Here is a 19,338-nt window from a genome sequence, read left to right as displayed (position 1 = left end):
GCGAGGTGTGGAAAAAAAAGAGTTTTCCAACCACCAGCAGGTGGCGCTGTAGCTTGATGTCACTATGATAATATGTGCGCGTTCAGGCTGGGTCCAGCTATCAGCGTATGAAGTTTGGGACAGATTGGATAATGTATGTGGGAGTTATAAGCGACTTCATTTTTTGTGGCGAGTGATGGCGAGTCATCGAACTTTGAGGCGTCGCCACGGCCACGCCCTTTAAGTTTTGAAAAAGTTGCCCAATGAGTTTATCCCCCCCATGTCTTAAGAGTAATCTGGCCAAGTTTGAAGTCTGTAGCATTAAATCTGTAGGACGAGTTCGATCTTATGCAAGGCGTAGAATCGGCAAAAAAATGGCACGAAAACGCACCTTCCATCCAAAATGGCCGCCTTCCCGAACCGAAGGACCGAACATCCGGACAGTCTGAGTTCAGCTTCGTTGCAGACTGCAGCGCCATTTTCAGAGCTATCAGTGTGAAAGTGGTCATAGCTCTTTTAATGGTACTGCGGTACGCATTCAGACGAACAGCCTTCTGGAGTCCAGCCCGTCACCGCCGCGGAGGAGGTCTTCATCAGGTCCTCAGACAAGAGGGCCAATCAGAACGGGCGCCCTTACGGCTGCCTGAAAGCCCCTCCTGCTGCAGCCATGCTGTTAACATCAAACATGTGACCACTTAGATGTCTTCATTGTGTTATTGTGGATGAATAAATCCTTAATTATAAATCCTCAGTCATACCTGAACGGAGGAGAATGTTCTGTGCTCACAGCTTCTAAATGTGATTTTTAGGGACCTTTGGGCTCATCTTTTCCTTGAGTGTTTCACTTGTTTGTTTTCCAAACATTCTTAATATTCAGAAGACAAACAGAGGATGAACTTTGGCCGGGGTTAGCGCTCTTGTCTCTGGGCCTGTCAGAGGACTGTTGACTCGGGCTTCTTGTGTTTTCAGACGTCAGCCGTCTCTGCTCAGATCGGTGACATCGGTTTGTTTCTCGTAGTGGAAAGATTTATTTCAGATATGATCCAACTTTCATCGCAGACATGTCAGGTGAGGGAGCGAGACGTTAGCATGAATCCTGGGAGCTTAAAACAAAGGGAAGCTTTTAGATTTGTTACATAAGACAAATTAAATCATAAGATTAGGCAACGATGGATGAGACTGTATGTAAAGTTAACCCAGCTGCATTTTAGGGCTCTAAACATATTTGTTTTCAGCTTTTATCGCACACACATGCTGGCTTTTGTTACCTTTAGTTGCTATTGGAATAATATCTGCTGAGGCCATCTACTCATGGTCTTTGCATATAATGTCGACGGGAAGTACATTTTCAGTTGTGTAGTAATGGTTTTCTTTTTGTCTGTGCTTTAGCTTTTGTTTTCCCAGGTTAGGCTCATGATTTTGGCCTCTGGTCTGCTGCTCCAGCTTTATGCATGTAAATATGTTCGTCTGATTGAAATATTTCTGGATCAAAACACAAAAACACGCATATTTAATGCTACCCTTGATTTTGTAATTGGATCTAAAGGCGTGCTTCACAGATAACTTCCTGGTTTTGACCCAGAAATAACAGAAAGTACACAGAAATAGAAGAAAATAATCGAAATGTGCAGAGCTGTTTAGCTGCCCTAATAACCACTTGATTTAAATTTACCGACAGCTAAGTTCTTAAGAGCACCAAAACTGTAGTAGGTGTCAGAGAAAAGCCCCCCACTGTGTCTCCTCATGTCGCCAATGTTTGGGCAGAAAAATTAGCATTTAAACACATTAAACACATCCCACCTGCAGAGGAGGAGCACACTTAGGTGTATAAAAGTTCATTATTGAATAAAGGAAACCATGTGGATGAAAAATGGTAAACTTAGCATAAAGTCAGGTGTTCAGAGTGTGTATATAAATTAGGGCTGGGCAACGATTAAAATATTTAATCTAATTAATCACATGATTTCCCTGATTAATCACGATTAATCTCATTTGTACGCAGAATCCAAAAATGAATCCAAAAGTAGTGTATAGCTTTTAGCATTTAGTTTTATTTTAAATGTGCTGCCATATGAATGAAAGTGCCATAACATTTGTTGTGCAAACACACTTTTAACATCAGCATCTTTCTGTAGTTTTTATGTAGAAGCCTCGCTCCACTGTCTGTTTCCTTGAATGACTTGCTGCTATCAGTTGTGTGTTTTGCCTTTAAGTGATATTTTAGACTGGAACTACTACGCTGAGAAGACAATTCAACTTGGCAGTGTTTACAGATGACTTTGGTTCTGTCGACTCCGCCGTCTGGAAGAACTTTAACATGAAAATGGCCGAGTAAAAGTTCCGTACCCTTCTCCATGTTTGGTGGATCCGCCGATTACTTTCTTTTCCTGTTCCACAGCAGACAGCAACAGACTTTTACAAAATAAAAGCCTGTGAGCAACAGACTTTTACAAAATAAAAGCCTGTGAGCAACACTTTTACAAAATAAAAGCCTGTCAGCAACAGACTTTTACAAAATAAAAGCCTGTGAGCAACACTTTTACAAAATAAAAGCCTGCGATAATGCGCAATAAAATATTTGACGGTGTTAAATAACTAACAATTTAACGCGATAATAACGAGTTAACTCGGCCAGCCCTTCTTAAAACCAAATGTATCATGGGACACATTCTGAACACATACACTGAGCAGTCATCCTCAGTCTGTAACCACATTAAAAACGTCAGGAAGGGTTTTCACGTCCTAATCGAATTGACTCGCTGTGTGGGCCGGCGCCTCGCTGACTTCACCTTTATGTCACACAACTCTGCTCCGTCAGCTCTGCCAAGATGAAAGATTACCGTCAACAACATGGGTGCATCTGGCTCACATCTGTGCGCACACACACACACACACACTATACAGTTGGCATAAACAGCCCATGTGGCTGTAAGTATCCTTCACCTTATTTCAACCATACATCTGTTCTCCCACCGTATGACACTGTGTATTCATACGTAAACATGTGACCTCCAAACTGCGGCTTTACGGCGAGATTAGTTACATAAAAGGTTGTGAGGTTGTATTTCTAAATTTCTCTGTATGTTGTCATGTTTTTTAACTCAAATGTAAGACTTTCAAAGTACAGTTTTACAGGGAAAATGGACTCATTCACCCACTGTCCCACCAATAGCAGGTGGAGCTGTCATGCTAGGTGCTAACATGCTAACAAGAGCAACTTGGATTTCACTCAGTGGGGTCACATGGCACTGAAAGGATCGGATTATTGGCTAAATTACAATCAGACTGAGTTATTAAGTGCATGTAGACACCTTAATCTGACAAGGAATTGAACAGAGGCTGAACAGAGGTCCAGGGAAGATATTTTACCCCCCTAAAACTACTGGGAGGCTGGGACGAAGTATACACTGGAAAAAATGCCCCTCCAAAAATAAGTAAGAAAAACAACAAATACAAGACTTTTTGTTTGAAATAAGCAAAAAAATCTGCCAATGGAACTAGTGAAAATCGGCTTGTCAAGATTTCTTGAAATAAAATGTGATATTTAGGACTTTTGAGTTAAAAGTGATCTTAAAATTAGCTTAAAAACCTCTTCAAATGTAAAAAAAAGTTTGTTTCATGTGATATGTGACTCAAAACAATTTGTTTTCAAGACTTTTATTATTTAAGAAGATATTCAAGATGTATTGTCTCCAAACAAGTCCCTATATCTGGCTGAAATAGTACTTGTTGTGTCTTATATTAAGTGTAATGAGATATTTTGACGAGAAATGAGACATATATACTTGGTAAGACTTAGATTTTTTCCAGTGTATTTGAGATTGTCTCTGGGCTGGAGCTTTGTTTTCATATTTCTGGCCCTTTTATCTCATATTCAATCTCCACCACAGCTTATAAATCTATTATTTGAAGTCATTATTCGCGTTATTATCATTACACAGCATTCTAACTCATTAAATCTGCTGAGAAGACACAGCATGGATATTTAAAAATGAAAACCTCCAGTGAGGAGAGACATTTCACACTTCAGCTGAATTAATTTGTCTAATCTGCCTGGAAATGCAGAAGATGAGGGCTGAAATGATCTTTTAGCTCTTTGAAGAAAGCCCTAAATACTGGCGTTCTGGGTGCTTTTGGTCAAAATGTTCCTTAAACGTGTTACTTTAGTGTTTTTATTTGGATCTTGTGTATTCTGGATCATATGAGGCGCTTCTACATCTTAAAACAGATGTTTGAAACACTGTGAACGTTCCAGATGTGTCTGTTTCACACATCAATATTCTGATGCTTTGAACAAACACAAATAATCCACAATTTTACACTTTTTTTAAGTTTTGTGATGAGATCCTTCAAAAAAATGTGTACAATTACAGTACCATTCCAAAAAGATTACTGTATTGTTCCTTCATTCATTCCCAGCCACATCAGATGGATAAAGCAGGTAAACATGCAGCCCAGGTCAGAGTTAGGGTTCCTTTATCCTATATTATATCAATTTGACTCTTTTGGTAACTGAAAGCAGTTTTAAACGTAAATGTACAACAAAGTTGAAAGTATGAAGCTGTTTTTCACACATGCAGCTAAAGAAATGGGAACAAATGATGTGTCTCTGTGACAGGCTGCTGGGAACAAAGTGCCTAAAGATCCAGTTTAAAACGGCTTCTTTGCTAAGTTGTCTGTTCTGTGTGGACACAACACTGGTTCGTCCCGTGAGTTAGGAGCCTTTTTCCTGCCTGAATGGTTCATAGCTCAGAGTTAAGTGGCTTAATGAAGAAAAACTGGACTGAAAATGAGTGAAAAAGCAGAAGATTTCCAAAGAAAAACTTGAGAAACTAACTGGAGAACTATTTTCTTTCGTGTGCACTGGTTCATCCCTTTATATAAACTTTAGTTTATCCCTTTAGGTCCTTTTTATTCTTGAATGTTTCATGTGGTCAGTATCAAAGTGGTTTAACAAACAAAAACACATTCCTATAAAAATGTTCACACACAAGAATTAGGCAAAAAATGAGCAAAAAAAAAGTAGCTGGTGTCCAAAGATAGTCTGTGAAAGTCCTTCACACAGGCTGCATAGCTTCAGACCACTTTAACAGACTACAGTCAGTTCTAGCTGATCAATAAAAAAGACACCGAAGTGTGTTTTTTTTTTTCATTTTAATATGTTAACAAACTGAATCGCTGCAGATGTAAAACATCTACACATTTCACCGTCATCTCTGAATGAGACATCATGGAGAGGGGAGAGTGGAAAATCTTCCTGCCAAGCTGAGCTTTCTACCAGGCAGGGAGGAAAAGTCTGCGTATTTACACCATGCCCAGAAAGAGGAAAACAAACAGACATGGGGTAATCATCGGGGAAACATCAGAGAAAGTCGGTGTGTGTGAGGATAAGGAATGTGTGTGTGTTTGAAAATGAAACAAAAAAAAGGAAATAAACATTCTCATTGTTGTGCTGCCGAGACCTATTTGAGTACTTTAAGGCTCTCTCCAGGCATTCTTCTCTTGTTATCTTTGTGTTAAAATGATGCGTTATCATCATTTAATCCTACATTCCTTTCTGAAAACATTAGGGCTGGGCAATGATTAAAATGTTTAATCTAATTAATCACATGATTTCCCTGATTAATCACGATTAATCGCATTTGTACGCAGAATCCAAAAATGAATCCAAAAGTAGCGTATAGCTTTTAGCATTTAGCTTTATTTTAAATGTGCTGCCATATGAATGAAAGTGCCATAACATTTGTTGTGCAAACACACTTTTAACATCAGTATCTTTCTGTAGTTTTTATGTAGAAGCCTCGCTCCACTGTCTGTTTCCTTGAATGACTTGCTGCTATCAGTTGTGTGTTTTGCCTTTAAGTGATATTTTAGACTGGAACTACTACGCTGAGAAGACAATTCAACTTGGCAGTGTTTACAGATGACTTTGGTTCTGTCGACTCCGCCGTCTGGAAGAACTTTAAAATGAAAATGGCCGAGTAAAAGTTCCGTACCCTTCTCCATGTTTGGTGGATCCGCCGATTACTTTCTTTTCCTGTTCCACAGCAGACAGCAGCAGACTTTTACAGAATAAAAGCCTGTGAGCAACAGACTTTTACAAAATAAAAGCCTGTGAGCAACAGACTTTTACAATAATAAAATAAATAATAAAACAGGGGGGGGTCCGTGGCGTAGTGGGCTGAGCAGGCGCCCCATGTACAGAGGCTATAGTCCTCGCTGCAGCTTCGAGTCCCGCATCTGACGGCCCTGTGCTGCATGTCGTTCCCCCTCTCTCTGCCCCCTGCTTCCTGTCTGTCTGAACTTTCCTATCCATTAACTCATTGGCTGCCAACCATTTTCAGTTCAGAGCCACCCATACTGCCAAGTGTTTTTCAGTATTTTGACTGATTTTCCAAGACCCACAGAAAAGTGTGTCTTATGACTATGTACACACCGAAATTACCAAAAGAAAGAGTAGACTCTCTTCTTTGATCAGGAAAAAAAAAGTTTGTTTCTACCATTTTCAGTCTTTTAGTAATAGACAGTGGAACATAGGTTGGTTTCACCAAAAACAGCTGTTTGACCCAAAAAATTGAGAAAACGAGCTCTTTTTTTTGTGTATAGTGGCACTGCTGCCACCTTGCGGGTAATTTTGCCAGTATATTCTCTGTTTAGTGTTTACAAGCCTAAGATTTAGTGACGAACTCCGCTAGATTGTCCCCCAGCCCGCTCCGTTAAAAAACGCAATTTACGTCTATAGACGTCTTTGGCACCGAAAGAGTTAAAGGCACAAAAGACCTTTTGTGTTAATGCGTGATAAAATATTTATCGGCATTAAATAATTAATGCGTTAACGCGATAATAACGAGTTAACTCGCCCTGCCCTAAAAAAAGACTTGTTATATTTACAAATATATGAGTCTTTACGTTAAAGAGAAATTCTTTACCTTTAATGGGGTCAGCTATGCATAGCTAAGCATATTAAAATCAAAGGTTTCAATATCTGAAGAGCTGACGATGACATAAATTCCCAAATAGTTTACAATGACAGACCTTCCAGGAAAGTGAAAAAAACTGCAGAATTAAATATCTTTTTATTCATAAGGGGGTGATAGTCGGTGTATACAGTAGCATGTCCAAGGTCTCGACTTTAAACGTCAGTTAGAAGTTGCTCTCTTTTTGAAATGCTGATGCTGTGTTTAAATCCATGTTTGTGCCAGTAAACACAAGCAGAGTGCCAATAAATACAAGGCCTCGGTTTGAGCTGGCAGAGGCCAAAAGAAGCAAATACGTCCCAGCATGGATGTTCGGTGAGTCCTCCTCTGTCGACGTGGGGACTGAAACCATGGGACCATGTCAGAAATAAAATATTTACAATAACACATTAAAATAAATGTTTAGAGTCAGATTTACCAACTCCGTCATCCTGCTGCTTATAAAGTTTGGATACTTTATCCTTCTGGTCAATTATGCCTCCTGTCATGCAGAAGACAAACACTGGTTTGGTGTTTATGGAGAAATCATTTTCACTCTTTTATAAGATGTTTTATTTATTTATTTATTCGCACAATCGAACAAGGCAGCAGAAAGACGACTGAAAAGGTTCATGGGGGGGGGGGGGGGTTGAGGCTTAAAAAGGGCTGACGGAGGAAAAATTTAGTGTTTTTTATTCACAAATATCAAAGTCAGACAAGCAACCGTGGACGAGAATAAAGAAAAGTAAACCAACTAAACAGGGTGGTTTGCAGAGATGGGACCAACTCACACATGTGCAAGTCTCATTAAGTCTCAAGCCATTTTTTCTTGGGCAAGTCAAGTCAAAGTCACCTTATTATTGCAATTTTACCTGCAGAATCTGATCTTAATAAAGTGGAAACACAAAGATATAAGTAACTGTCAGTAAACATTGGCCAATGTGTCCAACCTGTCCACCCCGTATCAGATCAAGCTAACGTAGTAAATATCAGGGATGGTCGGCGAGCCGATGTGGAGATGAGTGATGAAGAACTCTGCTGACACGGACTTAATCGAACATAGAAACCTTTATTGCATTCATCAGGTCCGTCTCGAATTTACAGAAAAGATGCATCAAGTCTGGAGAGCGTAGCCCAACTGTTCGAATGAAATCTCTCTGTCTTTCAGAGGGTGAAGCTCCTTTTTTTGGGTGTTAATTTATCCATATCTGGTGGCGATGCGCCAGGTCTCTTCTTCTCCAGGCATCTAGCCAAGAGACAATATATGTGGACTTCTTCCTTCATTCCTTTGGAATGTATTTTCCTCCGAATCTCCTTATTTGACAATATGCTATCTCTGGTTGGAACACATGCACTCAGTGGCCTTAATCAGTGATGTGTTTGGAGCATATGTACTTAGAGATGGTCCTTTTTAACTGTTTCTCTTGAGTATCAGACACCTTAGCTAACTACCGACTAGGCTAACAGGATAATATTAGCTAATTTGACAAGCACTTACTGGTCAGAATGGATCTTCAACTGAGGAACAAAGTTGGAAGTTGTCGTCTGGCTGTCTGAGATGTTGATGCCGCATGTCTTGCACTGAGCTGTTCGTCTTTTGCCGTCAAAATGGTAATTACGAAAGCCGAAGACAACGACTCTCGGTCCCGCTGACATGTTGATGCATATCTGATATGAGCTTATTCTCTCCAATAAACACTAAGGTATGTAGAGAGGGCATGGCTGACTGACAGGGTAGGGATCCAATCATGACGCCGTTCTCAGCCTGCGCTCCTACCGGGTAATCATTATTACATTTTCAATTAATTTAATATTCAAACTGAAAACATGAACTGAATAACACTCAAGTCATTCAAGTCATCGTGTCTCAAGTCTTTTATTTTTTGTCAAGTCACAAGTCATCAAAACAGCGACTCGAGTCCCCGTCTCTGGTAGTTTGTCTGTTTAAGGAGAAGAAGAGAGAAAAGATGAGCTTAACGGTAGTTAATCCAGAGGCTAAATATGAGCGAGCTGCATATGATCAGCTTCAGTTTCCACGTGTCATCTTTAAAAAAAACAAAGGTCCGAACAAATATGAAAAGCATATATATATATAAAGCATATATAAAGCATGTGCGTATCGAGCTGTGGGACGACTTTGTGGAACTAATGATAAAACAAATAAAACAAAGTGCAAATATAAATCTGTTTAAAAAAAAGGTACAAAAAATCTTTTTAAACAAGTACATGGAAGAGGAAGTATGTTAACGGAGGACGATGAGGGATAAATATATGAATAGAATAGGGTTAATTAGGTTATATTGTAATTTAATTAGTATATGGTATGTATGGTATATAGTTATTTATGGGGATAGTTTATTATGAGGATCATATTTACATTTATATTTACAAGGATATTTGTGTAGTACATATTTATTTTTGTGATTATATATTTATTTAGATATTTAGGAAGTGTATATACGGCATATATTTATATAGTTTGGATATTTACAAACTGAAGATTTGGGGTGGGAAACTAAAAAAGTTTTGTTCTTCTTCCCATTCCTTTTTCGAACAATGTGCGGTGTTTTGTTATGTATTAGCACTTTATGTGATTTAAATTTTTTTTAATTTCTCTTTTTCTTTCTTTTGTATGTACAAATAGTTACATACATTTTATTTTTTGTTTATATATTTATATATATATATATATATATATATAATATTATATATATTTATTTCATTTATCGTATTAGAGGCAGTTTACTTTGCTAATGATTACCTGGAATAACTTGGCAAATAACTGAGAATACATTGTTGCTCATAAGCAATAAATGGAGAATATAAAATGTCAAAGATGTATTAGAACTGATTTCAGTTTGATGTAAAAAGACTCCTCTATTAAAGACTACGTAGGTTAAGTAGTTAAGTAATGTTTAAGAGTAATACTACTTTAATTAGCATGTATCCAAGACCGTTCACCGGGGAATGCCTCTGATCTTTGGGCCCCTCAAGCATCCGTTGCCTCTAAAATAGGCTGGAATTTGTTAGGAAATCATGGGCTGGAAAAGCAGACCCATCAGTGCATCCACACATTAACTCAAGTTAACCTTTCCAGAACAAAGACAGCTCTGATGCCGCCCATAGGTCTGAGCTCACCAAAGAAGGACCGAAGTAAAGGAGCCCTTTCTGTACCTTTTACCAGTCGATGTGTTGCACTTTCTCAGTAGATATAATCAGGATTTTCTGCACAATGTTTAGCTCCTGTCAGCTGAAGCGTGATTGAGATCAGGAGACTTTGGAGGCTTGTCAAACACGTGTCTTTGAACCATTCTGGAGCCATCTTTTTCAGTGTGGCAGCACACTTTATCCTGCCGAAAGAAGCCGTCACAGAATGCAGTTCCAGGTTCAGTTTAATTCAATTCGGTTTGTATTTATAAAGCGTCGTCCAAGGCAACCTCAAGTGGGAGGTATGCACCAAAGTAACGTCCACATAAACGGCAGGACCAGAGGTTTCCCAGCAGAGTGTTGTCTTGTTCAGGCAGAAGACAGACATGTCCAGTCATTTTGCAGACGCTTTTATCCAAAGCGACTTACAATAAGTGTGTTCCACATCGGTAAGCAAAAGAACTTCAGGAAATAAGTGCATTTCCTTCCAAAACCAAACAGCTAAGAGCATAACTAGTGCTAGAGTAAGTGCGGTAAGTTAGGTACCGAGACAAATGGGGGAAAAAAAGACAATGTAGGAAACAAATAAGTGTGTAAGGAGCTGGGACGAAGAAGGTGATGTCCTCAGAGGGCGGATCTGTGAGGATCATGTTCTTTGATTTCTCCAGTGCATTTAACACAATCCAGCCTGATCTGCTTCGTCTGAAACTCCAGAAGACTCAGGTGGAGGCCTCAACAATCACCTGGATTAATGACTACCTGACAAACAGACCACAGTTTGTCAGACTGAAGAATTGTGTGTCTAACCAGGTGATCAGCAGCACAGGAGCACCACAGGGGACTGTACTGTCACCATTCCTTTTCACTCTGTACACTTCAGACTTCCAGTACAAGTCAGACTCCTGTCATCTACAGAAATATTCAGATGACTCTGCAGTTGTCGGGTGTATCAGAGATGGACAAGAAGCTGAGTACAGAGAGCTGGTGGACCGCTTTGTGGCATGGTGTGGGTACAATCATCTCATCTTGAATGTTAACAAAACAAAGGAGATGATTGTAGATTTCAGGAGAAACAGGGTCAGATCAAACCCTGTTTCCATCATGGGAGAAGAAGTGGAGGTGGTTGAGGAATATATATACCTTGGTGTTCATGTGGACAACAGACTGGACTGGAGACACAACAGTGAAGCCATCTACAAGAAAGGACAGAGCAGACTGTACTTCTTGAGGAAGCTAAGGTCCTTCAAGGTTTGCAACAAGATGTTGCAGATCTTCTACAAGTCTGTTGTTCTTCAGTTTGGATGCAAAACGGACCGCTACAGGAAATCTTTCCTGCCCACAGCCATCAGCATCTATAATAACTCCTTGATTTAATTGAGCACATCAACATTTCATTTCCCTCTGGGATAAATAAAGTATTTTTGAATTGAATTTGAATTGAATCTGGGTAGTGTTTCCTGCGGAGATACAATTGGGACCGGTATGCTTTGGTGGTAGTGGAAACACTGAAATAAGCGAACCGTTCTGAACCGACCCGTACCGGACTACATAGTGGAAACGCGCCTAAACACTGAGTCCTGAAACCTTTCTATCAGAACCAGCATTAACTTTTTTTTAGCAATTTTAGCCATTGTAGCTCTTAAATTGGACTGGACAACACAGGCTAGCCTTTGCTCCCCAAGTGCTTAATCAAATCAAATTTATTTCTATAGCACATTTCATGTACAAAACAATTCAAAGTGCTTTACATAAAATAAAAACATTGCAGCTTAAAGTGAGCCGTGGCTCCTGCCACCGGTTTTCCTCCCTTGGACCATATCTGGTGGGTTCATCCCACATCCTATAAAAGATGCTGTTGTGGAAATGCTATGACCCACTTTCCTCAGGCCACAACAATTTGAACCTTGTCAGAGTCACTTACATCCTGACACTTGCCCATTTTTTCTGCCTCCAACACATCAACTTAAAGGACAGAATGTCCACTCGCTGCCTAATATATCCCACCCACTGCCAGGTGCCATTTTAATGAGATAATTAGTGTTCATCACTTCCCTGTCAGTCTTAATAACATCACGGCTGACTGGTGTTCATGATAAACTGCGTGTTAATCACGTAAAATAAACTTAAAATAAGCTATGAAAGATTCACATTGTGGCTTGATGATAATGTCCCCTGAATCACAGGCATGAGAAGAAGTTTGGTCGCACAGATTTGACTCATGTGCTGCAGGTCCTGCTTAAACCTCGACCTCTTTAGCTCTTCATGCTACTTGAGCCTCCAGTCTGCTGCTACACATTCTGTGTCATCTTCATGTGGGCGATGTAGCCAACAGGGCGTCAACATGAATCCCATGAGATAAAGACAAAAAAAAAACTCTTTCGTCAGTGTGGGGAGATCTCATATGACCAGACAAGCAAACCGACCGGTTAGCCAACATGAAATAATATAGCATCAGATCAGCGATGTGAAAACAAAATGGTTTAATTACCGAAAAGCACATTTCCAATTTAGGGAAAGATATTATCAAGTATTATCAGTGTGCTGTGTGACGTGGTGTGGTTCAGTTGAGTTTTCATCTATATTTTGGGATTGGAAGCACAGGTTTGGGATTATTACTTTCAGTTGGAGTTGTGTTTTTGCAGACAGTACAGAAAGAAAAAAGATATCAGTTTCCCATTGCGTCAAAGCATCTGCTTTAATGTGAAGTACAAAATAAAACAGGACAAAAAGAGAACCCCAACATAACTATCCCTCCGACAACCCATATCAGATGTAGTCACAGCAAACAACTTAGTTATTATACAGCATATGGCAACATAAGTGAAAAATTGAAGTATGGAAAGACAAAATAAAATAATAATAATAAATAATTAAAGATAAATACATAAATAATAATAATAATAATAATAATAATAATAATAATAAATAAATAAAATATGATGATGATAATAATAAAAATATAAATAAATATAAATAATAATAACAGATAAATAATAAATACAATAATAATAAATAAAAATAAATAAATATAAAAAAAATCATAATAATAATAGTAATTAAAAGGATAAAGAACAAGAGAAGAAAATAGAAAGATAAAGTGTGTGTGGGGGGGTATTCTCTCTTTCCAACTGTTAACCGTCCTCGGCATCTTCAGGAGTAACATCAAGACTATTACTTATTTAAAATGTATTTTTAAACCATTTTAAAGGTAATAATCACCAGAAACGACCTTAAGATGTTAAAAAGTATCGTAACTTGTCATAAACGTGTAGGGGAGGGAATCCGTGAGTCTTTTCTAGAAGTTGTGAAAAGCAAATTGGGATATTTTAAAGACATAAAAATGAAAATGATGCATAAGATTGATTGCTGTTTGATTTTATTTTGTTATGATATCAGAGATTAATCACACGGTTATTGCGGCCATGAGTTTTTTGATGAATTCATTTAGTTTTTCTCTCCTTTTTGTAATTGAATTACACTAAAAAAAAGGATGCTACAATGCTACAACAATGCTACATTGCTGTTGACCCACACTGAGTATGTACCAGCTGTGCTATTTAAATGGTTTAGCAGAAAAAAATAAAACAGAATTTAATTTATGTGTTATTTGCACCCTGACAGATGTCAGAGTTTTAATGATACACACACTTTACACGCATGTATGGCTTAATGTCCCTCTGCAGTCAGACACAAACACACACTGTGGACATTTCTTGTCATTCCGGTCGTGTAAGCAGTTAACTGAGGAATGTTAAGTCATCCAGAAATAATCAAACTTCTGAGAGCCAGCAGTACACCGATGTCGTTCCTGGAAAACACACACAACCACACATGTAAAGAAACGATGTCCAAATTACCTCTATGTGTGGCTACTTTGGTATTCTTACCAGATTGTCTTCCTTCACTTCCATCTTTGTGCATGCATGTGAATATTATTATGTATATTAACATCCCCAAAAGCCTGCTGAACAGAACAGGCGGTTCAGTGTCTTCAGCTTCGGTTCTCCATTGTTCTAGAGAAAAATTTAAAAGGCTGTTACCTAAACCACTGTAAATAATGGCCTTTCAACATCAGAATGAAGAGCCAAGTTTTGGAAAAAATGAGCCGGGTTTCAGTCACGTAATTATGATGACGCGCTAAAGCGGCGCAAGTTCAGACGGAGGGCAGGAAGTAAAAATGGAGAATACAGCTGTGTTCGAAACCGCATACTTCTCCTACTACTCCTACTACTCATACTGACTTTTTTCCCGGATGCATACTAGATTCTCCGAAATGTTGGGTATGCATCATGAGGTTACTACTCATACTCAAACTACCCAAGATGCAATGTAACGTGACGTCGCCGATCGTCATTTCCTGTCAAAACGGCAGTTTCAAGCTAGCTACAACGAGGGTAGGTTCACTTCCTGTTTTCAAAACAAAAGCACCAATTGTATGGTAATGGCTTTCCCTATGATAAAAGGCAACGGGTATTTTATTTTGTGAAAATAACAGGAAGTGCGTTGCTCACTGCGGCTAGCCTTAGTAGCGCCGAATTCGTGGGAACAAAATTGTAAACAGCCGGTATTTTGTCAGGTTTTCAACACGTTGGGGATCTAAACGACTACTTTCTCACCTGAAAATGTTTCAAATGTTGCTAAAGTTTACAGAGTTTAGAGCTTAAGAGAAATCAGCTTCAGGCCGGCTGATTTCGGCTCGCAGGAACGAAATGCATTGTGGGTAAACGCTCTCCATACTGTCTTATTGATGAGTATGCAGTATGCCGTATGCAAGTATCGGCAAGTATGTAGTATGCGGTAACATTCGAACACATCCTGAGTCTATGGAGGAAACCGTTGCAGAGAGTCCATATTGGACGGATTTAGAGCTATTTTCGACACAAAGATACAGAAAATTAATTAACAAATATGTTGGACGTGACCCGTATCTCACGAAGATGAGTTTTTCGACAGAACCTAAAGATTTGCTGACAATCGAGGCTGTTGACGTCACAAACTATCTGGTCCTTCAGACATCCTAAACCAAACAGCAGATAAAAGCAGATTAAAGTCTGGAGGCATATCATTTTTTTTGTCAGCGGGTGGGTCCACGATGATTATCGTTTGGTCTTCGCCAAGGTGATCGTTTGTTCTTATATTTTTTTATGTGTTAAGATGCTAGCAGCTAGCATTAGCGGCTATAATGTCAACAAACATCTTAACGACGTTAGCCTGACGGTTCAGAGCTGTCTGTTGGAGATCCAACACAGCCTCTTCACATTCTGACCGTCTTTGTTGGTCCTCCCTGAGCTTCATCCTCTGCTCTTGTTGAAGAGATGACTCAAATTTGGTAGTTTTTTGGTCACCGAGGTTGACCGTTGGAGCCCAGTCTACCAACCCAAGGTCACCCAAAGCTCGGGCAGCCTAAAGAGTCCCAATGAATTACCAGGATCTTTATAATAATTACTAAGCAAATGAGAAATTAGCGACAAAATAATGCTACATAAACACAGCCACAAAAACCAAGTTAGCGAGCTAACATACCTCTGAGGAAGTGGCCGCTGCAGACATTAGCGGTCTCTGCTCCTCCCGACCGCTGACGTAGGTTTAAAATCCACTTTTTTTGTTCTGTGAGCTTTTTACATTTCTCACCTTTGTGAACGATCTTCGGTACTCTTAAAAAAAGAACCTTTTCCTTTTCTCTGTAAGAACGATTAGAGCAACCATGAACCACACAAAAACGGGCATTTTTTCAGATAATCAGTTCACTTCCTGCCCTCCAACGCTCTCGCGACGCAGCAATGTGACGTCACGCGAAAGCAACCTGAAAAATATTACAAACTGAAGTAGCTTCACTTTCAATTACCTATGTTACAACGTCACAGAGAGACTCTCAAAGTCTGAGAGTGAAACAGAGAAAAAGCTAATTCTCCTGATCAACGATCAGCGTGCCCACAAAGCTGTGGTGAGCAGTGATCACAAACAGCCCATGAGATTAAAATATGTTAGAACAGATGTTAGGCTTATTAAAAGCCTATTAAATGCAGATTTAAGATAAATGTGTACCGTGACCAGAAAATGAGTTAATTACACACGATTAATGAAAAGTTGAACGCTAAAGAGAACCACGTCATTTGGGAAGCAATCTTTGAGAATGAATGCAGAGAGCAGCACAGCTAATAAATTGGGGAAAACGTCTTACTTACTGCCACTGGCAGCTGCTATCATTAGCAACAGGCTAGCTGGCCGCTTCAGAGGCTTTCCCAGCTTAAAACTAGCTGAAAGGCCTTGCTTGTGATTCGTGGAACTTTTAGTCGTGCATTTTATTATTACACAGCTTACCCGTTCAGGGGAATGATTTTATTGGCCAATGTCACAGTCATTCCAAATAGATCTCGTATAGAAGCAGCATCACCATTCAGTTAACTTAAAGACAACATCTGTGCAGTGAATCTAGCTTTACTTGCAGCTCAGAGGAAGTCAGACGCAGCAGAATCCAGTGTTCTGACCTCAAACATGCTCCAGTCAATTATTCCTCCATCCTTTTCTGTTTGCTGCTTTTAATCATCGTTGTCTATCATGTGAAACAGCTGTAAGGTATAAAGATGAGAAACTGTTTTCCTCATCATCACAGCAAGGGGTAGATATGATTGTGTTCAGCCTATCATCCGCTCATGTCCGGTCATTACAAAGTTCACTTTCTTTTCCAAAGAGAGGCTCCTGCTTCCCAAATATCTGCTGAGGACAGTTCAGACGAGGAAACAGCAGATCTGAAAGGGCTTTTCTTTTTTTTTTAACACTTTATTTATAACGTTTTTCAGGTATAAACCACATATAAAACGCAGAAAATATACAACAAAACAAAACAAACTGTCAGCCCACAGGAATATAGACATGCAAAGGTTACAGTTGTGCATATCAGTGCATATTGAAGGAACAGGGATGGATTTTAGATAGATAGATAGATAGATAGATAGATAGATAGATAAGTACTTTATTCATCCCAATTTGGGAAATTATTGTGTTGCAGCAGCATACAGTATAAAAGATATTTAAACAATTAAAGGAAAAACAAGCAAACAGAATAGAATTAGAATAGAAATAGAATAAAAATAGAGAATAAACATCAGCTATATACAAATCTACAGTATGATCTACAGTAATCTAAAGTCTGAGAAGGAGTCCATAGAGCCATGACCAGGTAACATCAGAGGTAGAGGAGATTATTAGCTGCACAATGCAGACAGAGTAATGGTGTCCAGTGTAGCATGAGGCCTGTCGTTTCTAATATACTCAATAAAGGGTCCCCAGACTTGTGATGAGTGTCTGACAGAGAATATCGAATAAAGATAAATACAAGAAACCATATCATTCAACCATTTTTTATAACAGGGAGGAGAAACTGATTTCCATTCTCTAACAACGACTCGTTTTGCTACGACCGTGCCGAACATGAGGGCTCGTTTTAATGATGAGGGAAGAGTGAGAGAGAAGTTGGAACAGCCCGGTATTATCAGAAGACTGTCAGGGATCAACTGTTTGCTGTATATAACACTGTATGAGTGGAAAATGTCTGAAAAGGGCTTTTTTCATTGAACATGAACTGTTCACACGAAGTATAAACTATGAAAGGTGCTGAAAACTGCTTTAAAATGGCAGATGTCTGCTCTTTGTGCTTTAGAATTGTTTTATAAAATGAACAAAGTCTATCAAAGTGCAGTTAAAGAGCTTCATGTGACTAAATTCAAGGGTCAGATTGAATTATGGAGAACAGAATTAATAAAGTGTGAAGGCAGTTTATTAGTTTCTTCATGTTCTCTGAAGAAAGACCAGAAAAGATTGAAAGATTCCATTTATCTGAACTCGATGTTGACATTGACGTGTGTTAAATTAAAGGCAGCTCACTACAGATTAACGCTCTAACGGTTACGGAACTACTTTAATACTCAAACTGAACCCATCAGTGGTTATTTGGGTTAGTTGTTCCACATCTCTACACTGTTTTACTGTCACATGACTATAAACTGTATTATCTTAAGCTGTTGTTTTCTGTAGGCCAGCTTCCAGATGACATGATGGGAATCAAGACCCATAAAAAGTAGGATGTTTAATCCCTGATCGAGTATAACTTTCTAACCTTGCTCATGTAGTTTGTAGCATCAAAATCTTGATTTTCATCCCAAACCACGAGCGAGAGTAAAGCAGAAAAACTGTTTGAAACATGTGGGTTTGAAATTCCTGGTGAAGTCTGCAGAATAACAAATGATCCCGCCTCCTCCTCTGCCCTTAGAACAGATGTTCATTATCAACTGTGATGTGGCGCTTTAAGAGAGGTGTGGAGGCATTCTTTGTCCCAAAATGCATTCAAATAATATGCCGTTGGGACAGATGAAGCCGTGCAATCAGTTGTGGCCTCATCATGTGTTTGGCAGCCCAGCCACGGCATGAAAGTCCCTCTTAATCTGTACTTGTTGGACAGCGGCGTATGAGAATCTGATGTACCACGGCTGATAAACTGATGAGAGCTTTGATGACCAAGGGGAGCGCACGACTCACAGAGGACTGGGACACCCCCGATTTGTCTCCAATCTCCCTCTGAAAGGTTCCAGTGGCCAAAAATCCAAGGGTGGTGAGGACCTGGACGTGTGGTGGAATTGGGTTTGATCGGCGTGTTTCTCTCTGGAGTTGTGGCTCTAGCAAGCTGCATATTTACAGCAGCACAGTCCTTGGTGATCTAAATCGGGATGTCAGCCATTCGTCTGTCTACACGGTCTCGGAGCGCACGCTCTCTTCCAAGAGCCTGACGCACTAAGGCATCCAAAAGTAAGAAAGTCAGCCGCTGGTTACGCTTCCCATTGACCTTGTTATATACAGTCAGATTAACCTTCAATTAGTGCATAATTTAAGTCAAACAGAATAATTTCAGCATCATTATGGGGTATAATGTATATATTTATTTATGTTTGCTTCAAAGTAATTAAATATACAATCCATTAGTCAAGCAAACTTGACTGGAATAACAGCGGACTACTTTAGGAAACTCCTACGCAGCTCTGGATCACTCGTAAATTCTGTTCGTACCTGAAAGAAAACGTAAAATACGAATAAATTGGTGAATGCGCAAATTCTCTTAAATCACTCGTACGCACGACTTAAAAACAAATCTGTGCGTACGAACGGTTGTTGCATGAGGCCCAATGTTTCCAAAGGCCTTAAGAGCTACGTTTAGCTGCTCCGACCAGCCACCCATCAGTCCTCCTCATGCAGACTTGTTAAA

General features: G+C 39.3%; 1 protein-coding gene across 1 annotated transcript in view; it reads left to right on the top strand.

The window, feature by feature from the left end:
* Window positions 1-19,338, top strand: part of htr4 (5-hydroxytryptamine receptor 4) — a 222,487-nt gene that overhangs the window by 187,651 nt on the left and 15,498 nt on the right. The gene's annotated exons all lie outside the window — the stretch shown is intronic.

Source organism: Odontesthes bonariensis, chromosome 13 (assembly GCF_027942865.1).
Source record: "Odontesthes bonariensis isolate fOdoBon6 chromosome 13, fOdoBon6.hap1, whole genome shotgun sequence".
NCBI lineage: Eukaryota > Metazoa > Chordata > Actinopteri > Atheriniformes > Atherinopsidae > Odontesthes > Odontesthes bonariensis.
Note: the sequence above shows the minus strand (reverse complement) of the source record. Positions and strands in the feature narration are given on the sequence as shown.